Source organism: Herpailurus yagouaroundi, unplaced genomic scaffold, assembly GCF_014898765.1.
Source record: "Herpailurus yagouaroundi ecotype Mexico unplaced genomic scaffold, PumYag 192, whole genome shotgun sequence".
NCBI classification, from domain to species: Eukaryota; Metazoa; Chordata; class Mammalia; order Carnivora; family Felidae; genus Herpailurus; species Herpailurus yagouaroundi.
Genome location: NW_024412423.1, coordinates 21482678 through 21497593, shown reverse-complemented (window position 1 = coordinate 21497593; position 14916 = coordinate 21482678). Strand labels below are relative to the sequence as shown.

The following is a 14916-nucleotide window of genomic DNA, read 5'->3' as shown; positions in this document are numbered from 1 at the left end:
CCCTTTGGGAGAGGATGGCTGGACAGAAGTCCTTGGTGAAGATTATAGAGATGGTCTCTCCTTATCCTGGTACAAGGTACAGGCAGACCCAGACCCCAGTAAGGGAGGTCCACCTGTAGCAGCAAAAGCAAAGGAGGGCACAGGCAGCCTTCTTGTGTAGCCTAGACTCTTGAGGGATGACTCATTGGGCCCTATGCCAGACCTCTGGCTCTGCCTCAGAAAAGCTCCTGCACTCAGTCCATACTGAAGACAGACAGATGGACAAACAAGCAGAGCACTCTGGTCTCTTCATGGGGCACAATTCCCAGTTCTGAGCTGTGACATTCACCTATCTTACCTGTCTGGCTGTGGGGACACAGAAGAGTCTTTATTGTCCTAACTCTAGGAGGTGTGGCTGGGGCTTCTAGAAACTCATCCTGCCCTGGAAGATGCCATCTAAGTCCAGCTCTGACAGTGAGGACTGGGATTTCAGGCACAGCCTGAATTTCTTTTTCTTTTTTTATTTTTTTTTTAACATTTATTCATTTCTGAGAGTGAGAGAGACACAGCATTAGCGGGATAGGGGCAGAGAGAGAGGGAGACACAGAATCAGAAGCAGGCTCCAGGCTCCGAGCTGTCAGCACAGGGCCCAACACAGGGCTCGAACTCACGGACTGTGAGATCATGACCTGAGCCGAAGTCGGATGCTCAACCAACTGAGACACCCAGGTGCCCCACAGCCTGAATTTCTATTTCAAGTGTCACATAAATGTGATTGGGTGTCACAATAAGGTTCTTGAGCCAAACGGGAGCCTCTACCCAAGTTGTTTTTAAAGCATTTCAAGTTTTATGAGACTGATTGGGGTCACTTTAGATATATAAGTGAAGCAGCAAGGAGGGAACATTCTTCCTATTTCAGAGATGAAACAGTAAAGGCCTAGAAAATTATATCAGTACTGGAGACAATCCTATCCAATTGAGGCTTTCTGTTTTACCAGGTGAAATCTAGCCATCTGTCCGTCTTTTGGTTCATTCATTCATTCATTCATTCATTCATTCATTCATTCAGTGCTTACTCCTGGACAGGTCCCTAGCTATAGGCTAGGGATACAGCAGTGAGTCAGACAAGACAGAACCTCTCTCCCATGGAAGGCAAAGTCTTGTGGGGAGACAGATGGTAGCAAAAAACAAACAACAACAACAACAAAACCCTAATGAAGGGAAAGACGTAATGGAACATGGGCCTATGGGAATATTTAAGTGCAGAATCTGATCTGAACCAAGAAGTCATTGAGGTTTCCCTGAGACAGCAGAGACCAGCAGGATGAGCCAAACAAAGAAGAGTATTCCAGGCAGAAAGAGAAGCATTGTGCAAAGGCCTGGGGGCTGGAGAAGGGACAGGCCCAGAGAAGAAAGGATACCTGAGGAGTTAGAGACCAGAACTGAGGCTTTGGAATTCCTACCTATATTCTTTCCCCCAAACCCCAGCCCAATGCCCCCAACCCTGCAAGCTTCCTGGCCTCACACAACACCCCTGGCTCCTGTTGGGCCATTCATTGCACTCCCAGGTACCCACGAGAGCTCAAAGACGAAAGAGCTCAAAGAGTGAAGAATGTCAGAATTGTGCAAAGAACATATAGGGTATATTCAACTTTGTGGGAGCTGGTGGGAGCCTCTGGCTTGAGATAGGATAAGAGGCTAAAGATTGAGGGCTGAGTGGAAAAGTTTTACCACCAAACAGAGAAACTATTCCAGCAGAGAATCTAAGGCTCAGGGTTGGGGAGGGAGAAGAAATGGAATAATGAATTATCTGTTTTCTGTTTTCAAAAAGCAAAGTTTCTGAGTGTTGCTGATTGACTGGGGATATTGGGTTTGTAGGTCAGGTGAGGAGTGGGTTGGCTGGAAGTGGTCAGCTGTGTACCTGGAACATCTGCTTCAAGATTATGGTGTCTAGCAGCCTCTGTGTGTACCTGACATGCTTGAATCAAGATCTGGGTGACCAGTCAGGTCTGCACTGATTGACTAGTCCTCTCTAAGCATCTAGAAGGCCAGACTGGGAGTATTTATTGCCTTTGATTCTTTATCTATGAAAGATTGTAGGGACACCTAGGTCCTCACACTCTCAGTCCAATCCAGTTAACAACTGTTTGCTAAATGCAACTGTCAATCTGGAACCCATATCCACAACACCTGAGCTGGAGTTTGCTTCCTGCCCCTTACTGTGCCCCTTCCTGCCTCTGCTGTGTTGAATTCTCCCTCTTCTCATATTCCACTGTGTCTGCCCAAGTCCAAACCACCATTATTGTTCACTCAAAGGGATTCACTTCTTCCAAACTTATCACCTCCTGCTCATGGTCTGTGTCTAAAATGTTACTCTTCTTCTGCAAACTTTTTCATTGATTCCCCTTGGCCACTGGACAAAGCTCTAGGGTTTGCACACCTAGGCAATTATACAACCACAGCCAGATTTCCAGTTCAGCTCTGCCCGGGCTTGTAGTAGAAGTAGTGCTAGGCCATGAGGATTTTACAGAGGCCTGGTTGCCTTTTGAACTTAAGTTTCTGGTTCTTAGAATAGAATGGATATTCCCATATGAACAGGAAATGCTTCTCTGGGGCACTGTTCTTTGAAAGAAATCAAGGGGTCTCACAGACTGACCTTGAAAATTTTCTTTCAAAGTCAACCTGGGGCGCTGGTGGCTCAGTCGGTTAAGCGTCTGACTTCGGCTTAGGTTATATCACATTCCATGAGTTTGAGCCCCGCCTTGGGGTCTGTGCTGACAGTTCAGAGCTTGGAGCCTGCTTCGGATTCTGTGTCTCCCTCTCTCTCTGCCCCCCTCCCCCTACTCATGCTCTGTCTCTCTTGCTCTTGAAAATAAACATTAAAAAAATCAAAGTCAACCAAAATCACCACCTCTGAAACCTTCCCTCATTTACACTCATTTCTGCCCCCACCTGCCACCATCATGTCAAGCGGTTGTGGAAGGCCTCCAAAGGCCCCTCTCCTGTTGGGTAAAATGGGTACCTGAGGGCCTGCCTGACTGTTAACTGGGGCCAGTTCTAGGGAAAGGAGAGTTGGGATGACACACTCATTTTAACACGTATGCGTCTGTAATGTGGGAATGTTTTTACAAGCATGTATCACTCCTGTAATTAAAGATGCAAATCTAGTAGAAAGCTCCATCCCTTAGGCCATGGGTTCAGAGGGCAGAGGGTAAAAAGGAACACTTGATAGGTGGCACGGCACTGGAGCTGGGCCTGGTCAGGAGGTCAGCAGCAACAAGGGGGCATCTGGACCAGAAAAAGGCAAGATCCAGGGTGAGGAGCAAGTTAGTACTGTAGTGGGTAAGGCCTTGAACGCCAGACCAAGGAGTTTATGTAACTAAGGTGTTTTTGAGCCAGAAGGATATGATCTGAGCTAGGTCTTGACGTTGGAGCTGGCAAAGGTGAGAGAAAGGCCAGGGTTGCCAGGAGCCTATTTGTGCATCCCAGTGAGAAAAGCAATAATCAGGGGAATGAATGAGCTGGTCTGGTCTGGACCTTTATACTGAGGGCATGGCCCACCCTCTACCTGTATGGAGAATTACAAAGCCTCACTAGGCAGTGGTAGTTCTGTGCCTCAGGTTCCTGGTCCACCTGGAGCTGGAGACAGGGTAGCTAACATCTTAGCACGGGTGTGTTTCAGTTACACTTTCCCACCTTGACCCAGAGAGGGGGTGGTGCCCACTGAACCTCTTGGGGCATCCAGTTCTTTCTGTCTTCATAGAACAACTTCAGACTAGCTATTTGGTTTTGGGTCACCTGGTGATTTATCTGCATATCACATTTTCCTGGGTCCTGGAGGAAAAGCTAGCTTGTACACCACAAAATAAGTGGTGAGGATGTGCCAGCATGAGCCAGATGATGCTTCCCATAGTCCAGAGCCAATTGCAAGAGGCAGGATGGGTGATTTAGCAATGCTGGGGGTTCCAAAGGATCCCAGAGAGACCCAGACACTTTGAGAGACTGGGTCTGACACCAACGAGGAAAGCCCAGTGCACCTCCCAGTCCTGCCTCCTGCCCCATCAGAAGCTACTGGGGACAGCCATGCCTAAGGGGCCATCCAAAGTTACTTGGAGACCTAACATGCAGAAGGACTGGGTTTTGGACAGGTTCTCCAAGATCAGAAAAGCTTCCTCCTTAATTATGGTACCTCCACTATCATGACCAGGTACTGAGGACTCAAAGATGAAAGAAAACCCAACAAACTCTGAAGGGAAGAAGCATCTTCTCCTGTCTCTGACTCCTTTGAGCGGCTTAGTGGAAGAGATCAAGTCCCCACTGCATCCTGAAAGGGCCCAGAAACTTCAGAGTACTATAAACACATCAGGCAAGGAAATTCTCTTCCTCTGCTCCAGGCAGTTTCACAGCTCAGAGCTCTGGGGTCTGCTATTCCCTCTATCTGGATGCTTTTCCTCACCTGGCCCCACTATCAGCTGAGAAACTCCTGTTTTTTTCTTGCAAGTATCACCTCTTCTGTGAAGCTTTTCTTTACTGCTCTACTAGCACACTCCCCTCCACCATTATTTCTGTATCTTGTACTTGTACCCATCACTGCACATTGCGCCCTCTGCTATTTTGCTTTATTTATGTGTCTGGAGTGATGTCATATGAACCTTCCTCTGCTCTGTGTCCCCAGGGGGTAGCCTAATGTCTGCTCCATTGAGCAGGTGCTCAGTGATCACTGGTGCGACAGAACCATGAAGAACAGTCCCAGATTTCCCAAGCCATTTCAAGTTCACTTCAAGACGGTTTAGCCCTCTTGCCAGCCCACCCTTAGTCCCCAGGGACCTCCCGCTCTGCCTAAGGTTGGAGCCCGATGTTGGCCATTCCTGGAGGTTATGTCTCTTGAAATGGTCCTCAAATTAGGAGGCTGTAGTGGTCCCCCAAGTTCTTGGTGAGCTTGGGACTCAGGCGAAAGCAGAGTGGGGAAGGCTGGGAACTTTGGTGATCCCCCCACTGCTCTGGAAATGGACTCTTTTATAACAGCAATACAGTTATGATTGACAGCCCAGATGCAATACAGAGCCCAAGTATGCTGCCTGGGTGGGTGTCCTGCCAACGTCACCTGGAGATGGCCAGGTGGGCACTCAGGACCCAGTATGTCATTCAGCTTGGGCCATGGGCAGAGTATGTGAGACTAGCCAGGCAGGTAGGAAACCCTTAGCCACCCTCCATGAAACAAGTACTTCTGAGTCCTCAGTCTACCTCTTTCACCCTCACGATAAGGATCTGCTGCCCAGGCAATCTGTGTAGCAAGGAGAAATCCAGCCCCCGTCAGAAGGGCCTTAGCAGTACTAGTTGTCCTCTTGGGTGCTTCAGCCCCAGGCTTCTTGCTTCAGACTTTGCATTCCTCTAGAACGACAGTGCCCCCTGTCCCTGGCCATTTGGCCAAGTCAGTGCCTTGCCCTACTTCTACCAGGGCAGCTTTTCTGTGGACCTCTTAGGCCTTAGAATTTGCTGGCTGGCTGATGGCTCATCTTCTGCTAAGCTAGGCTCTGATGCCCAACACCACCCTCCCTACCCCCTCACCCCAGCTTGAGTCAGCACCCAGCTGATTGCTCAAGTCCTGGCTCTGGTGTCTAAGAGATCTCTGGGCAAATCTGCAGCTCAGCTTTAAACACGTCTGCATTTGGTCTCTTCGGTTCATTGATCAGGAATCATATGATCTTTTAAAAACACAGCTGGTAGAGTGGCCCATCTGTGCTTCTGCATTTGGATCAGTAAATTGAGCTGCCTAGAATTTATTTAAACCTACAGGTCTGAGTACAGAATGTGGCTGCCCTCACGATGCCTCCTGTGATGATCTTCTCATTTTCTCATTTTCTGGATCATCTTCATTCTTGGGACGATCCTTGGCTGGGCTTCTAGCACTAGGTCTGTTTTTAACACTCATTTGTCTCCTGAGCTCTTCTAAGGACTATTTTCTCTTTACACTGAGATTCACTAATTACAGGGTAAAGCACTAATCTGCACTCTTCCCCCATGGCTGAAACACACACACACACACACACACACACACACACACACACACACACACACTTATTTCCCAGCCAAGCAGACAAGATGGGTCATAAGTCCTTAGTCAGGCAGTAACCCAAAATAGTGATGGTCTCTATGGTCCCCTCCCCTCCCCCTATCCTTTGAAATAAATGTGGGAACATTGCTAATGTGGCAGAGACTACCAACTTGCCCCCAATATCTGAGTACATGACCATCAAAAATAAATACTCGGGGCACCTGACCGGCTCAGTTGGTAGAGCATGCGACTCTTGATCTTGGGGTAATGAGTTCTAGTCCCACGCTGAGTACAGAGCCTACTTAACAAATAAATACATACATAGGTACTAAAATTCCTGGCCTCCTTTCCAGCTATGTGATTAATTTTTGATCAATGAGATATAAGTATGATGGTGTATACAACCTCTGGAAAGTATCCTTAAAGGGAAAAGGCATGCCTTCTTCCTTTCTCCCTTCTTTGTGCTAGTTAAAAAGCACCTTTGGTGATGTGATAGCTGGAGTTAGAGCAGCCATCTGGGAACATGAGGGTGAAGCCACACTTTGAGGATGGCAGATGTGGTAAACTTACTTCCAAGATGGCCTCCAATGATTCTCAGCTTCTGGTATTCATGTCCTTATTTACTTCCCTCCCATATTAAAATAGTGCTACCTGTGTAATCAATAGGATGTTGCAGAAATGATGGTGTGGCTTCTGAAACTACATCGTAAAAGACATTGCAGCTTCTGTCTTATTTCTTTTTGAATCACTTGCTCTAGGTGTGTAGAAGCTGGCTGCCATGTTGTAAGTACACTCAAGCAACCCTATGGAGGATGACAGGTGGTAAGAAACTAAGGCTTATTGTCAACAGCCAGAACCAACTTGCCAGGAGTGCTGCAGTCTCAGTCAAGCCTTCAAATGACCACAGCTCTGTCTGACATCCTGACTGCAATCTCATGAAACAGCTCCAGCCAGAACCATGCAGCTAGGTCACTTGTGAATTCCTGATATGTCACAGAAAGTGGGAGACAGTAAATGTTTATTGTTGTTTTAAGCCACTGAGTTTTGAAGTGATTTGTCACAGAGCAATAGAAGAGCCATAAAAGGGAAGGAGGCTTGGCCTCTGAAATTGTGGAGGGCTGTAGCAAGCAACCTTGACCCTTGATCTACTGAAGACTTTTTTTTTTTAATTTTTTTTTCAACGTTTATTTATTTTTGGGACAGAGAGAGACAGAGCATGAACGGGGGAGGGGCAGAGAGAGAGGGAGACACAGGATCGGAAACAGGCTCCAGGCTCTGAGCCATCAGCCCAGAGCCCGACGCGGGGCTCGAACTCACGGACCGCGAGATCGTGACCTGGCTGAAGTCGGACGCTTAACCGACTGCGCCACCCAGGCGCCCCTGAAGACTTTTTTTTTAAAGAGACATAAACTACTCTTACTTTCTACTATTTTGAGTTTTCTGTCATTCCTATACTACTCCTGTTTTGGCACCACTCATTTAGAAACTCTTCTGGGAATTGCTATCTGGATGTGCCGTTGGAGACCATTTCAGCCATGCATGTGCCAACGGTATGTTGAGGCCTAAATCTTCCTAAGATGAAGGGCAGTTAATGTGTAAAAATGCCTCTAAAAGGAATTTTATAATGAGAACCACAGGACAGGGATTAGGAGATCCTGGCTCTATACCCTCCTGAGAGATCTCACTTAATATTTTGGTGACCATACTTGGCACAGAGTGACACTGTCTTCATATGGGTATCCCTGGATGTCCATGAGGTTGAAAAAGATTTATAAATAAGCGCTTTGGAGAGTGCCAAGATTCTCTACCAACTGAAGATAACACTCTTGCTATAAGTTGGGCTGATTCTAGATGGTGTGAGCCTACCCCAGCATTTATAGACGTTCTGTTCATGGTCCAGCTTTCAGGTGTGCATCTCATGTAGCCTACTGAGCAATTCCTAAGCAGTGATGAGATGCCCTGCTCAGGTCCAGTCAGCTGTGGCAGCTGACTGGACAGAATGATGGCAGTCCTGCTAGTCTTTTCTTTTTAAGAAAGCACTCCTTCCTGGTGCTCTGGTTGTAAGACAATGGCCAGCCCTCTGGGGTAGAGGCTTCCTCTCTACCCCACATCCTGCTTTATAACAGACTATGACATTCAAGTGGACCAACCAGCCATCACAATTCCTGACCCCCAGCATCACAATTCCTGGATCTGCTTAACGTTCTTCACCTTCTCCCACTTGGCTCTTGCCACACAGTGGGATGGATTCCCTCTGAAATCTTAGCCTCCTGAATTCTAGAGGACTTGACCTCCTACTTGTTAGATTTTTCCAGGACTCTCTCTACTCCCGCTCTTGGACTTTAACAAAAAACCTTCTGTACCCTTAGAGGCCTCAATTATTTCCCCATCCTGGTCCCATCATAGCCATCTGAACAACCAAAAATTTTCTTAAGCCCTATATTAATTAGGGTAATGCTAAATGATATAACAAACAAATCCCAAAACGTGTATTTCCTCAGACAATGTAGTGAATTTCTTGCTCACATAAAACCCAAATGGGTATTTCTGATCAGTAGCGTCTCTCCTGTAAGTGATAAGTCAGGGACAAGGAACCTCCCCCCTGTGGTTCTGCTCTCTCCAACATGTGGTTTCCAAGAGGATCTCAACATGGAGGAAGGAGAAAGGCAGGGTGGAGAAGGCCTATCTGCTGCTTAACTATCTTGGGCTGGAAATGACACATGTCATCCCTGATCAACATTCTATTGCCAAGAACAAGTCACTTGACTCCTCTCAGATGCAACGGATGTGAGCCGAAGGGTGTGTGTTGGGAAATGTAGTCTGTGCTGACTTTTTCCTATCCTCAACTTTATTCTATAGAAGGGCAGAGGATGACTGTGTTTGGTGAACAGTTAGCTGCCTCTGCTCCACACTTCTTTTTTTAATGTTTATTTATTTTTGAGGGAGAGAGAAAGAGAAAGAGAGAGAGAGAGAGAGAAAATGAGCAGGGAAGAGGCAGAGAGAGAGGGAGACACAGAATCTGAGCTGTCAGCACAGAGCCCAATGTGGGACTCAAACTCACAAACCGTGAGATCATGACCTGAGTCTGTGAGCCACTCAGGCACCCCTCTGCTCCACACCTCTTATTTCCTTCTGCCACAACCTCAGCAAGACTGCAGCCCAGGTACTATAGGCCAGCCTGACTTCTTGGCTTTTAGATCCTGGAGAAAACCTTGAGGGCGACACATCAGTGTCAAAGCAGATTCATCACCTCCAAAGGCAGTACAGTGATGTATTGCCAGGTCTGGGTCAGATTCTCTCCTATTTCCCATAACAAGGGTTCCAAACACCTCCTCTTTGCCCTTATCCCCTCCTCCCACCCTCATTCTCAGCAGGAGAGCATTTTAGGGCCAAAGGACATGGTGCCCCCTCCACTTGTCTTGCTCTCTCCTCCCCGCCACAGTCTCAGAAGCCTCTCTGTGCTTGCAGTCACCCTAGCTTCCCAGCCCAAACTGCTTCCTAGGCTTCAGACCTGTGTATCCATCTTCCTCCTGGACGCTCCCACCTGGATGTGCACAGGTCTTTCATACTCACCATGTCTCAAATTGAATCCTCATCGCTCAGCCCCCTACCCCCACCCAGACCTACTTCTCCTGTGGTTTCTTTCTCCTATCACGGCACCACCCTAACCACACCTGAAGGTCATTGCTGTCTCTTTTCTCTAGTTAAATGCTGGCCCAAACATTTCTTGAGTCAGTTCCCTGCACTCCTTTTCTCAGGTCATTGCTTCTTGTTTGGATGCCTGTAATCATCTCTTAATAGGTCTTATGCCTCTAGAATGTTCCCCTCCAACGTGTGCTCTGTGGGCAGCCAGAGGGACTGTTCTACAATACAAATCTGACCATAACACTCACTTTCTCAAGCACAGAATTTCCTCTGAGGCCCCCAAGTCCCCACGTGACTGGCCCCACTGCTCACTTCAGCCAGCCTCTCACCTCCCTTGGCATCCCAGCAATGCCTGACTTTACTCTGTACATGCTCTGAGGGTCCCTGAAGCCACTGGGGTTTTGGGTGGGTGCCCCTCCTTGGTACTATTAGAATATCCTCTGTATGTGCTTATTACTCTCCTTGGTAAATCTTTTTGTATGTTGGCCTCCCAGGACCATAAAGGGAGGAACTAACTCTTTATCTTGGTATGTCAGTGCCTGGGACAGTGCTTATCAGTAGTGCTTATCAGAGCACAGTAGGTGCTCAATACACAATAGGTGCTCAGTGAATGAATGAAGATTGTGAGAAGGTACCTGTTGAAGGTATGGAAAATCTTCATTTAGATATGCTTGCCTTACCATGAATGAACATTCTTTTTCAGGATGGCCAAGGTGTGTGTGTGTGTGTGTGTGTGTCTGTGTGTGTGTGTGTGTGTGCACATACATATATATATATATTTATTTATGAAATCTGATCCTTTGCCTAAGAGCCTCCCCATCAATTAATCATGACTGCCCATTTGCACAAAACCTCTTCTCCCAAAGCACTTTACACAGAGGGACCAAACTCTCCCATCCTGCCAGAGCTGTGGGCTCAGTTCCCACCACATGACTGGCCTTGGCAGTAGGCTCATACCCATGCCTCTCACAGGAACCTTATAGCAGCCCTGGGAGGCAAGCCAGAAAGGAGCATTGTCTCCCATTTTTAAGATAAGAAAACTTGTTAATGGGGTGTCTGGCTGCCTGAGTCAGAAAAGCATGAGACTCTTGATCTCAGGGTCATTGAGTTCGAACCCCACATTGGATATACAGATCACTAAATAAATAAATAAACTTAAAAAGAAAACTTGTTCTTAGGAGGTGAGGTGATTGTCCAAGGGTGCAAGGTGAGTTAGATATTTGTTCTTTTCCATCGTATGATGGACCACTCTGCCCCCCGCCATTTGGGGCTGATACAATGCTCCATGGTGCCAACACAAATGGTGGGCTCTGTGGGAAACCCTCAGACACCACCCCACGCCCCTCGGTCATAATACAACTTGCATGTCAGCTACTCTCTTAGATAGGAAATTATTGGAATAGACACCCACCCAAGTATAAAGGAGGATTCTCACAGAATCCAAATGCAGAAAATCATCCCAGGAACTCAATGGTCATTACACACTTTGTCTTTTGTGCTGGACCATAGGTCTTTTCTCTCTGCATTTCTAATCTGATCTTTTTCCACAAAACCTTAACCATTTTTTAATGTGACTACCCACACTAGGCCCAATGTGACTACCAGCCCTGAGATGGCCTGGCTCACACCTCCAAGGCCCACCACCACAGAAGCAGAGTTGGAGCCTGGGGAACACTCAGCCAGCTCAGCCCAGGTGATAGCTGGTTTTCCCAGGTTCATCACCTGGAACATGGGCAAAGCCATTGGGTGAGCTGATACAAACAGGGCAGCAGAGGTGATGAGCAGAGGAAATCCTAGGATGGATGTAGGTAGGGAGCCAATTGCAAGTAGAGGGAACAACTGTGAAAGATCTTGAAATTTAGTGGGTGTCCCGAGTAACTAACCCACCTAGGTTCTCTCTGCCTTCTGTTGTCTTTGAGTAGACAGTTCTCGTCTCTAAAGATGGAAGTGAAGTTGTAGAAGTTTGAGAGTAATGTAATTCCTGTTCTCAGAAACACAGACTGTGGCTGGCCGAGGACCACCAACTGTTGCCTTGTGGGCACTGACTAGTTTTGCACCCATTTCTAAAATCATTTCAGCATCCCTTATCCAACAACCATGAGTGATACTTTGAGTTCTCCTTTGAATTTGTTGTGATGGGAGCACCGGGGTGGTTCAGTCAAGATCTTGCGGTTTGTGAGTTCAAGTCCCGCATCAGGCTTTCTGCTGTCAGTGCAGAGGCTGCTTCCGCTCCTCTCTCCCTGCCCCTCCCCTGCTCGCGCTCTCTCTCAAAAATAATAAATAAATGTTTGGATTAGTTGTGATATTTGAGTGCTTCTCTTATTAACTGATGAATTAAGTTAAATCTTCAACACACATTCATTTTATATTTGAGGAGAGGCATTACTGCATACTTTTTAAAAATTTATTGTGAAGGAGTGTCTGGCTGGCTCAGGTGGTTAGAGCATGTGACTCTTGGTCTTAAGGTCCTGAGTTCCAGTCCCACATTAAAAGAATTTCACTGGAAGGGTGCCTAGGTGGCTCAGTCGGTTAAGCATCTGACTCTGGATCTTGCCTCAGGTCATGAGCTTACAGTTCATGAGATTGAGCCCCATGTCAGACTGACATCACGGAGCCTGCTTGGGATTCTTTCTTTCCCTTTCTCTCTGCCCCTCCTCTGCTCCCCCTCTCTCTCAAAATAGATTTAAAAAGAAGAAAAAGCAAACGAAATAGGGTAAAACTACATCTGGGCATATTGCTACAAGCCAGCCAAGGGTAGCCAGAGGTGGTTATGATGCGCTGCCTGCCATCAGGGAAGAGGATAAGGTTCAGGCTCCGACCATAGGCAAACGGGTTCCAGGCACCCACTACCATAGCCACCTGTGTCAGGAGCTGCTCAGGTAAGGAGACTTCCTCACTGTTCCACACCTGCCACTTCTCCTCCCTCCTGCCCCCCTGGTAGCACAGTTCAGGGAACAAGGATGGAAGATCATGCCAGAATGGAATTTCTTCCTCCTGCCTTTCCTCCCCTGACAACCTGAGAGGCATCTTGCCCTCGCCAGCTTACAGCTGAAAGGCGAGAATCACTGCCAAACCCCTGCTTGCAAAACAATCCCCTTCTGAGAAGGGGACACAAAATTTCTGTCCCCTGAATCCTGTTTTCCTCTTGACTTACACGATGGTCCAGATATGCTCTGGCTTCCATCATCGTGGGTGGCTCACCCATTGGTCATGGTCCCAATGCTTCATATTTTTCTGTCTTCATGAAACCATCCTTTAAACTGGTATTTATTTAAGCACAAGAGAATAAAACCTTTCTTCTAGGAAGGGCTCCATCAACCAAACTTGGATATATATCTGCTGTTTTCTAAGTGTGTATGTACGATAGGGGAGACAATACCCACAGGCAGTGGAACCATCTCTCAGCCCCAGGAGGCTCCCCTGACCTTTGGCATAAGTGTCTGCAGTCTCTTGAATTTAGAACATCAGCACACAAGCGCTTCCTTAATGAACTCTGGCCTGGAAGGACTGAGGAAAAATGACATGGCATGAGCCCTGTATGTCCCCTTACTGACTGCACACTTAACTGGCCTGACTAGGGCTGGCCTTTCCGACACTTACCCACTAAGCATGAAGTCACAGCCACCCCTGAATCCAGGAGCCAGTGCTCCAGGTGCTCCAGAAACTTTCCCAAGCATACCTACGTTATACAGAGGGAGAGTCTTACCCTTATTGCTACTACTTAGGGGTGTTTGAGCCCAGACTCCCACTGTCGTCTGACTACATCACTCTCTGCCTTAAGTCCTTCAGTGGCTCCCTTTTGCCTGCTTGATAAAGTCCAACCTCCATGGCCTGGCCTTCAGGTCCCTTGCTTTCCAATCTGGCCCCAGCTATATCTCTGGCATCATCTCCCTAAACCATGGACCTCAGTGTTTTTTGTTTTTGTTTTTTAATGTTTATTTATTTTTGAGAGAGAGAGAGAGACAGAGTGCGAGCCAGGGAGGGGCAGAGAGAGAGGGAGACACAGAATCTGAAGCAAGCTCCAGGCTTTAAGCTGTCAGCACAGAGCCTGATGCGGGGCTGGAACCCACGAACCGTGAGATCATGACCTGAGCCGAAGTCGGACGCTTAACTGACTAAGCCACCCAGGCACCCCTGGACCTCAGTGGTTTAACCATTCATTCATCCCATGAACACTGGAGTCCAATTTGCATATACATCTAACAGTGTTTTCCAAGCTCTTACAGATGCTCAAAATGCCTCATTTCAATGGCAGTGTCTCTCTTATTAATTGATGTCATCAGAATTGCATTACTATAGCTGCAGATGAAAGCACGCCAGTGCCTGTTTAAATGCAGGGCCTTACTCTGGTGCTCACACTACCTTCATGGCTGCACCTGGGTGAACATCACACAGACCACTTTTCAGAACAGCTCTCTCCACAGGAGCAGCTGCAGATTCCTCCCACCTCCTAAAAGCTCACTGCTGTGGAGCAGAGGCAGTTGTATTAGGACACATCGCAGCATCTCACTGCCAAAGTGACAGCTACAATTATGTTTTGGCCGACAGCTGGAGATGAGAGAATGTACAAACAACCAAGGCCACATGAGCCTTCATGAATCAGCAGTTTGTAATACATGTCCAGCTGGTAGGTGAGGTGGGCAACCTGCTGGCTACAGATCTCAAGTTAGCACCTGGGACCCTCCGGTGAAGTCCTCCATGGGACGGCCTCAACGGCCACCCAGGACACAGAAGGGCAGAAGAGTGGGGTGGTCAAGGCTGGGTAAGGTCCAAGCCCGAGGGATAGGCAACTGATTCCTAGGCAAGGGCAGGGGCAGGCAACACAAAGGGCTGAGCTACTCAGTGGTGGAGACCATCTTGCTGAACAGCCTGATGAGTGGTATATTCATATTGGATAGAATGTTCCTGTTGAGACCCCAGGGCACCACCTCCATGAGGAGCCTGACTGCCACAGGCATGATGTCAGGATAGGGGCCAAGACATCATAGCAAAAACAATCACAGCAGCGGCCATGATAGCGGCAGCTTCCACTAATGGAGACTTCCATATGCCAGGCACCAGGCTTGACCCCTTTACATACGTTTCTTTCTTTTGTCTATAAGACAATCCAGTGAGGCAGTTTCTGTTATCATCCCTTTTTACCAGCAAGAAAACTGAGTCTTAGGGATGAATGTGATGGAGGCCCAGTAGCTGGCAATTATGGAGATGGAATTTGAGCTCAGACAATGTGGCTCCAG

At 47.6% G+C, this 14916-nt stretch overlaps 1 protein-coding gene and 1 long non-coding RNA gene across 3 annotated transcripts in view; one reads left to right on the top strand and one right to left on the bottom strand.

The window, feature by feature from the left end:
• Positions 1–4344, top strand: part of LOC121010710 (uncharacterized) — a 51031-nt gene extending 46687 nt beyond the window's left edge. For both annotated transcript variants that reach the window (XR_005781339.1, XR_005781338.1), the window contains one exon: positions 4187–4344. This is a non-coding gene — a long non-coding RNA (uncharacterized LOC121010710). The remainder of the gene's footprint in view (positions 1–4186) is intronic.
• JADE2 (jade family PHD finger 2) overlaps positions 1–14916 on the bottom strand; it is a 135569-nt gene that overhangs the window by 100084 nt on the left and 20569 nt on the right. The window lies entirely within an intron of this gene.